The 8,941-nt window shown below is 37.3% G+C and overlaps 1 long non-coding RNA gene across 1 annotated transcript; it reads right to left on the reverse strand.

Annotated features, from left to right (window-relative positions):
- Positions 1–978: 978 nt before the first annotated feature.
- On the reverse strand, positions 979–3,471 carry LOC110363028 (uncharacterized). Its single transcript, XR_002420842.2, has 2 exons — positions 2,954–3,471; positions 979–2,202 (listed from the first exon to the last, which is right to left on the reverse strand). It is a non-coding gene; the product is annotated as an uncharacterized LOC110363028 (long non-coding RNA).
- Between the last annotated feature and the right edge of the window lie 5,470 nt (positions 3,472–8,941).

Below are 8,941 nucleotides of genomic sequence, written 5' to 3' on the forward strand. Positions count from 1 at the left end.
TTCATTCTTTTGCCATCCTGGAGAATTCCAGATATATCCCAAAACTTGTGCAGCAGCATATCAGAATTACTGATGTGCCCAACCTGTCAGTGAGCAGGTGAGTGTGCTCAGCATCTGCAGGGCTCTTCTCAGATGAGCACACCACAGTTTCCAGGCAAATATGTGGAAAACATTTGCAGGGCACCTGCTCCCACACCCTCTACACCGGGAGACTTTCTACCCTCACCTCTTTGAATGATGGGCTGCACTCATTTATCGCCCCTGGGACCTGGCCCTACTCCTCCAGACCTTCATCATCCCATGCCAGATGGGTACCTCCTGCCTTTTAAGCAGATGAGAGCACTGTATGGTTGGACTTGATAATCTTAAAGATCTTTTCTGAACAAAACGATTATATGATTCTATATGCCTGCTTTTGCAGATATGTGGCAGTATTGGTATTAGACGATACATAAAAAATGGTGCACTTCTTTAAGTTGTCTGGAATTAACATGCACATAAATGTTCCTTAAAGGACTACAAAACATGCTGTAAGAAGCTCAAAAACATAAAATAGATAACTAGTTTTAGAGTACATCTGTTCTGAATTGCAGGTACACAAAGCAACCCATAATAAAACAATTATAAGAACTTTATTACGAAGATAGCTTGCCAAATCATTTTCTTCCACAGATAAGTTGTCAATTAGAGTAAGATAAAATATTATGGTACTGTGAATACTTGTCTTGAAAGTTATGTGGATTCTTTGACTAAATTTCTCTCTGAATGTATTCAGCTAGGAAAAGGTGCTGTGACAATAGCTGTGTTTTAGCCACTGTTTTTTCTCCTTTTTATCTAGAAGAGTGCTACATGTTTCTCACCCATATAAACATTGCATTCGCTCATGAAAGGAATGGGACTTCTCAAGTACTTAGATGTCTTCTCAAGTATCAAGGTGTCAATGTTGAAGAACAAATTACAGCATGAAAGCTAAATGGATTTGGTTACCAAACCACTTTAATCACAGATATATGCAATTTTATGAATTACACAACTTCCCCACTTCAAAGGAGTGATGGTGCAGATCCAGAGGAAGGTTACGCAGGCCAGTCTGGTGGATCGTGCCGTGCTACACGCAGTCCTGACGAAATGTCATGGGCTCTTTTCTGCTCCCTGGGCTCCCTGAGGCTGGAGGAATGTTCTCAGATCCTGCTGAAGGGCTGTGGAATGTCCATCCCTGGAGCCTTCTTCAAGAACTCTTAGTTACTCCAGTATTGTTATGTGTCCTTAGCTTTAGGGTTGAGTGGAGAACACCTTGATGATGCTTAGGCTGTGCAAATTGAATGGATATTTGCACACCTTTGGACACTTTGCACTTCTTGGTGATCAATGGGTTGCTTGTCCACCTACCTCCTTAATCACATCAAAATTAATCTGTTGTTTAAGGTAGGCCATGTTTGTTTCTACTTCTACTACATAGAGAAACAAACAAACAAACAAAAACAAACAGGTAAAGTTCACAGACTTATACAATATCTGTGCTAACTAGGCTAAATTTATGCTAGCTGCTACACTAGATTATAACTAGGTACTTTAATGAGATCTTATATGAGACTTGCAACTAAATAAAGCATACTCTGCTCATAAGGTAAGTGCAGACGGATAAAAACTATGATTACTCATTTCTTTCTATTTCTTTGTGAGAAATATTTACTTTTCTGGGTGGTTACCTCTCCATCTACAGTTAAGCATTTGACATATTTGCAAACATATACTTTGCATATGCATCTATTTCAGGCACTTGCTAGAGCATCTTCCTAGCTGCAAGTTTAGTTCTCACAGTTAATGTGCAGTAAAGTAATCAAAGTGGTGGTGGTCATTGTTTATAGTAAATTTCTGGACTTCAAGCTACACAAAACCAATTTATTTTCAGGAAAACAGATGTGAAGGCACTCCTCATAAATTCACATGAACAAAGGAGTGTTATCTGAGAGGATGTTAGTTTCTTTAATTGGGTATATAAGTGTTTCATGGTGTTATCAATTTTCTCGCCTTCTTCTCTACTGTGTAATCTTATCAGCTCCCTTTCTTTAATGTTTATACTTTCCCCTATAAATTGAAACTCCTCATTAATGGGAACCTATTTTGTTCTTCTGAGTTGTGGAGCTGCACACTCAAGTCTTAGTTTAAAGTCTTCATTGTTAGGTTTGCACAGGTATCTCACTGAAAAATAAGGTTAAATCAGAGCTTAGCATTAGCATGAAATAACAGATCTTATTGATCTAAAGCAGAATATTTAGGAAAAAAACCTTTAAGGATGCCTAAGGATATAGTCAGCCATCTTTATTAATCATAATAGAGCCAACCAGGCCTGTTGTATGATGGAGATAGTTTCTCCAATCAGTCATGTAGTTTTATTCCTTTCACTCACATGCTCCCATAATTCTAAACCTTGGTCGCCTCTTTAGCTCATATCCTGGCTGCTGTAGAAGTTCTGGTTCCGCAAAGGCAAATTCCCTGTCAGTGCTTAGCCCACTTGAGGACCTTGACCCTCTGAAGGTGTTTCTTGCGATCAAGATTTCACATCAAATACAGTTTAACACCAGCCCTTCCAGCTGGAAAAACTGCTCTGTTGATTGTACTGTGTTGTTAGTCTGGAGCAAGGGACCTGATGCTAAGCAATGTTTACATCTGTCATGGATGTACCCCAAAAGTCAATTTAGGTGAACAACAAGTTCCAAAACAGACTTTATTCTAGCCAGGAAAGTGTAGCAAATAAACGGACTAGAAACAGGGTTTATGCACTTATTTAACACTCTGACAACATAAAATACAGGTTGGGATATCAGTGGAGGAGATATTGGGGTACGACAACATAAGAATAACGAGGATCCACAATGTGCACACATACACTCACAAGAAATAAAACTAGAGGCCTCTCACTCAAGGGTACCCAGAAGAAATAATCACTTACCTGAGTTAGGCGACGTCTCATTCAAGGATGTATCCAGTACAGAATAGTAACCACTCACCAGACAAGGAGGTGAGGCACAATCAGTCCCAAGAAAGCGCCTTAGATGGTGTCCCAGTCTAAGGGGAGGGCTCCAGTTCACAGACCTGCAGCTCTGAGAAGACCACTCAAAGGGAGCCTTTGGCGGGGACCTTGTTTTATAACCTGGTCAGATCTGGCTGTAGGCATTACAACATGATCCAGAAGCTTCTATGCTTCTCTGGGCACCTCCTTTATTGAGGACCCTGCCAATTGACTGAGGGTCCCACCCCTCCAGCTCTCCCAGCCAGGTGGAGGTGAACTCACCCTGCCCCTCAGGTGGAGAGGACCATCCTAGGTGTGAACTTACATGGGCACAGGCAAGGTGAGGCACAAAAGGTGCTAAGGAGCCATCAGCTGCCCTCTTGAAGGCTCTAGATCTCAGGGAGATCTGCAACTGTCAAAAAATCTCTGGGCTTTTGTAAGATGGGGATGATGGTAATGTCAGGACATCACAACCAAGAAATAATTTCTTTTCCTAGTTTGTCTTGAGTATGTTTTTTATTTGTTGTCCTAATCTGTACTAAAAAGTATTTGGAGGCAAGAAAAGTAAACATGTATCAGAAAGGAACTCAGTGAGATGTAACATGACTGCAAGTTACACATGATCGCATTATTTAAGTGATAAAACACCATGCTTGACCTTAGAATATGGAAGTTAGTCTGAATATATATGCAAGCCTGAGGGCTGGAGTTAATTATCTATTAGGTTTAAGTGTTGTCTATGTGAACTGTAGAAATAGCGTAGTGACATCTTTGCACATATTTTGAGTTGTTGTGAATTTTTCATTATTTTGGAAGGAGGGGAATTACAATATGCGGCCTTGAATAATGATTTTTTCCCTATTTTTTTGCTATCCACATCATGTCTTTTAAGCTTGTGTTATTTGTCTTTGTATAATGTCATATAATACAGTTTGTGTTGTGCAGAAATGGCCTACTCATAAAGTAAGCACATGCTTCATCAGACGAGCTCAATGTTAAAAGTCAAAATATTTTCCCCTGTTTTGTAACATTTGCAAAAAAATATATGACACAAATTGTTAAAGCTTCCCATTAAGTACCATTCTGCTTGTTCCAGATGAGCTGATCCTTCTCATCTGATGAAATTATGAGAGACATTCTCAGCGAAGACTGAAGTTAATGCAAGGAGTGTTTGCTGAGACTGTTTGATGAAAATGTACTACATTCCGAGTTCATGTTGGCAGCTGCTCAGATTCTTACTTTCTTCTTACATGAGAGTCCTGACAGTTGAAATACTTTGCATATCACAAGTAAATTCTATTATATTAAACAATGTGGACAAAATGTTGCAGTCCATTAGGCCAGAGAAAGAAAGTGTAATTTTATTTCCACAGAATTCCTTCGGATTTATGCTAACATTAATTAGATAGGATTTAGTCACTCGGGTTGCTGCACAAATTTTGTCATGCATTAGCTTTTTTTCCAAGCTGCCAGTTTTACTCTTATTTGACTAGTTAAAAAAAAATGAATTGACACTTAATTTACTAAAATATAACCAAAGATTCTTATGTCTTGGGTTTATGCTTGTTTGCTTAAAACAAAAGCAATTTTTATCAATACACCTACAGAGAACTAAAAGTTCATTTTCACTGGGTAATTCTAAGTTAACAGGAGAAAGAAAGTGGCAGCACTCTTTTATAGCCACCTTCACTGAACAGTATTTCTGATGCCACAGTGTTGTGCTGTAGGAATCCAAGAAAACACCCCTTTAGCACCCAGGATAACTTGTAGATTTCATAAACAGCATCAGTATAGTTCCGTTGCCTGTTACCATTACAAACATAAATGGTGAAAGATGCATTTGTTTGTATTACTGGAAGAACCCCTCAAATGGATTATGTGTTTATGGATAAATTTATCTTCATTCTTGGAGCAGCTTCTAGGAAGTTAATACATCTAAGCATTCAAATAAGAGTTGTTAATCATAAATATTTGAGTTTCCAGCTTATGTTATCAGGCTCAGTGACATACTCCATTAAAACCTAAATTCTGTCTCCTAGCAGGAGACAGAATGTCTGTGTGAGAACTAAAATAAGTACTCTTAGACCTACAATAAATAGACTTCACAGGGAAAGTAGACTAACTTATTTTCCTGTACCACAAGACTAGCGGTTGTATGTGCTAACCAAACACCATCCTAAGTCACAGAGCTGTCAATCCAACTGTTTAACAGGTAGAGATGATCATGCTTAGCATCAATGGTGCTTTGGAATGGTGGCTGTTTTGTTTGTGTTTTACTGACCACCAGAAATCCGTCAAATCTGTTGCAGCATACACATGCTTGTATGTATTTATTAAGACTATTTAAAAGCCTTCGTGATATTGTAAAGACATTACAAGAGTACAAATGGAAAGCAAAGAGGAATACAAAATGGAAAGCAAAAAGAAGAGCACTGTGGAGTCTGATTAGTGTGGATGCTAACCTTCCCAAGGTGACTCCAAAACTGAATGAGTCTCTAATAGGCTTATGAAATGTGTCCTGCCAAACTTTGGCCCAGTCTTTACATACTGCAAGCTAGAATGAGAGATTTCACTGCAGTTCCTTCTGAGTCTCTTTTGAATGTGGTACAAAATGTTTTTATGTCATGTTAGTGTTTTTGTTATAATAGAATCCCTGTTCCTGATTATCATATAACTGAATGGTCACTGCATAACAAAGGAAAATAAAAATTGAATGTATCTTAATCCAGAATAAGATAAATAAACAAGTGAAAATTTCTAATTAAAAAGTTACACTTCAACAATTTGCAATTTCAAAAATTAAATATTTATGCTTAATTCTCAAACACCTACAATTATTCTAACAAAGTAAGGCATATCAATGGTTAAGGATTAACCAGTAAATGACACTCACTAGCTTTTTTTTTTTTTTAATTTGAGGAAACAGAGGTGGCCTGAAGAATTACTGCAAAGAACTCAAAAAATCACTTTTATGCCCATTTTTCTTTTATCTTGCAACTGAAACAATACCAGTCTCTGTTTAGTCTTTTCCTTTCTATGCCTTTTTTAGCCTTTGTCCTTCAATTCCATTACAGTTTGTTGTCTCATCTCATATTCAGCTCTCCCTGTTCGGTCACTTGTCCTTCATCCCATTATGTTTTATCTTTTTTCTGATCTGTCCTGCTGTTCTTCTCCTTTGTGATGTCTAATGAAAGTTAGAATAGAATATCCTTTGTCAGGTTTTTTATTTGATTCTTATCTAATTGTGGATATTATTTTTAAAAATTACATAGAAACATGTTTGGTTAGTTGTATTTTATGAACTGAAAGAAAAAAAATCACTTTGCAGCATGCTTTGTGAACAGAACAAAGGAACAGTTGCAAAGATAAATGTACCAAAGGATCTTCATAAGCGCCACTTTAAAAGTCAGTTTCTCAGATGGCCCAACAGGATGTCCAAACTCAATCAAAAAGTGTCAGGCTGCATGGTTGACATTTCAACACTAAAAAGAGCTTACCCTAGTTTCAACATACAGAAAATGGATTATGTCATGTCACCAATTAAATATGGAACTGAGTGAGGGTTTGATTACATGCTATTATAAATCTGGCAGTGAACTGTCTCTCAAAGTCATTTCTGATGAACAAATTAGTAATTCCTAGCCAAAGGCATGGGTGCTGCAAATATAGAAAAAGAATGTTTCTTAACTAGTTCTACTTTCTTATGCATAAGATTGTTAGAAAGAACATGTTTCCATTAGACAAAATTATCCAACTTTCTATGAGAACCAATAAAAAGCACCTCATGAGTAAACTGTGTGTTTATAACAACCCATCACATTACAGATGGGAGAAGAGAAACCAATCATGTTTTCTTTTCTTGTAGTTCATCCTCTGAAGTGATGAAGCACTAAGAAATGCCCAAACTTTAACAATGTTAAACATTAAAGTTGAATTTCTTTCTGTATAAAACATTTAGCAATGTGAGGGCTCCTTTTGTATTCCTGGCAGTTCATAGACCTTCTGCTCCCCTGTTCATCAGAGCATGGACTGGAGAGGACACCTGCCTGCTCCTCAAAGGCTTTGGAGGAACTGAGCAGTAGAGATGTTGATAGGCTTGATAATCATTCTGCTCATTATTCTGTCTGTAAGTAACCTCACATCCATGGCTTGCCACTGATCGGTCTGATAATGATAAATGTCAGCCAAGGGGATAAACAGTAGGAGTGTGCTGAATTTCTCACAGACAAATCTCACTGCAGAAATGCTTTGCTGATGCACTTTCAAAAGCATGGCATTCCACAGGGAAGATGTAAGTGCTAAATCCAACTAAAATGCTTATGGGAATCTTAAACCAAACAAACACCACATATGCAGGTGTCTGTGGTCAGAAGCTGGAGCTTGTGATCAGATCTGCTTGTGTCTGTGATTTGAAAAACTGGAAGACATGAAACCAGACGCTGCTGAAAGCATAGACTCAGAGCAGAGCTACCATTAAAAGAGACTGGAGAACTAAATAAGAATGGAAATGAGCTCTTCTTGGTGGAAGCAGTTGTTTCAAACTGGAATTCTGTACAGTATTTAGCTGTGAATGTTTTATAATGTTATATCCTGGTTTTATTTCCTCACTGATTTTCTCCTCCATCTTCTTCTATCTGCACACACACACACACAATCAGCACTTGCAATGACATAAACATGTAGCTGCTACTGGGCAGGAGCTGTTTAAATCAGTTGTTACCAAAGGAGCAAGTTGCAAAATGAAAAAGTATGAGGAAGAGATACGTGCTTGGTCTGAAAAAGAAGAAATCTAAGTAAACAAAAATCTCCAGCTGTGGAGTCCACCTACACAGATTTGAAGGGTCTGTTTGGAAGGTCACTTTATAAATGTGAAGTGCCTTTAGAATTTGGTGTTTCAGCTGTTGTGACTCAGGAAAAGCATGGTCTTTTTTTGAACAAAATATTTCCAAAATATAAGCCACTTTAAAACCCAAAAGTTCAGAATAACCTTTAGATTCAATTCAGCTCTGAACTAAAGATAAAGCCACTAATACTTCTACCAGTGCATGCTTTGAAAAAAAATAACCAAAAATAAATTAAAAAACCCCAATAAACTACAACAAAAAAACCCACTGCATTAGAGGGTTCACTTAGAAAAAGCACTTCTTTGTAACAATGCTTGTTTATGATTAGTCAAGCTGTGATTTATATTTACTTCAGTGACAGCTATTTGAATCATCCTATTATCCTTCAAAGAGGTTTAAAATGGTCTAATACAGTATTCTGGAACTGCTTAAATGGTGTGTTGTGCACAATAAGCTCTGATGGAATGTTTTCAGTGCACCTTAATTAACATTTAGATTTGAAATGTGCAGGATGCAATCTAAAAGATTTTATGCCATTTGAAGGAATATAAAATAAGATTAGTAGTGAACTTATACAATTCTTTTTCCATATACAACCAGGCTTGAATTTGATCTTTCTGAAAATCATAAAGTGCAAAAACTTTAATTTTTTACCAGCAAAGCAGTAAACATAGAGTTCATTCAGAGTTCCTTTATGAAGAGAAAGGGCACCTCTTGTCATTTTTAAGGCAGCAAAAAGTTCCTTCCTGTTAGTAGTTTTGGAGAACGTATTTATGGGTAGTAGATGTAGGAATTTTGGAAGTTCTCATGTCTGCAAACCTATGCCCTCTTTCAGGCATTTGTGTTTGACCACTACTTACATGACAGTAGGAAAAAAAAAAATAAATTGATTCTATATCTCTCAGATCTTAGTTTGATTTGAATGTTCTGTGATTCCATCTGGTCACTGGTCTCTTCAGTTTAAAATCTAACCTGACAAAGAAATAGGGCATACACATAACTCCAGCTGATGGTAATCAAAGATATGATATACATTCAACAATTAGTGCCTACTTCGAAATAGAACAGATTGACACTCATTTTC

Source organism: Columba livia, chromosome 1 (assembly GCF_036013475.1).
Source record: "Columba livia isolate bColLiv1 breed racing homer chromosome 1, bColLiv1.pat.W.v2, whole genome shotgun sequence".
Taxonomy (NCBI): domain Eukaryota; kingdom Metazoa; phylum Chordata; class Aves; order Columbiformes; family Columbidae; genus Columba; species Columba livia.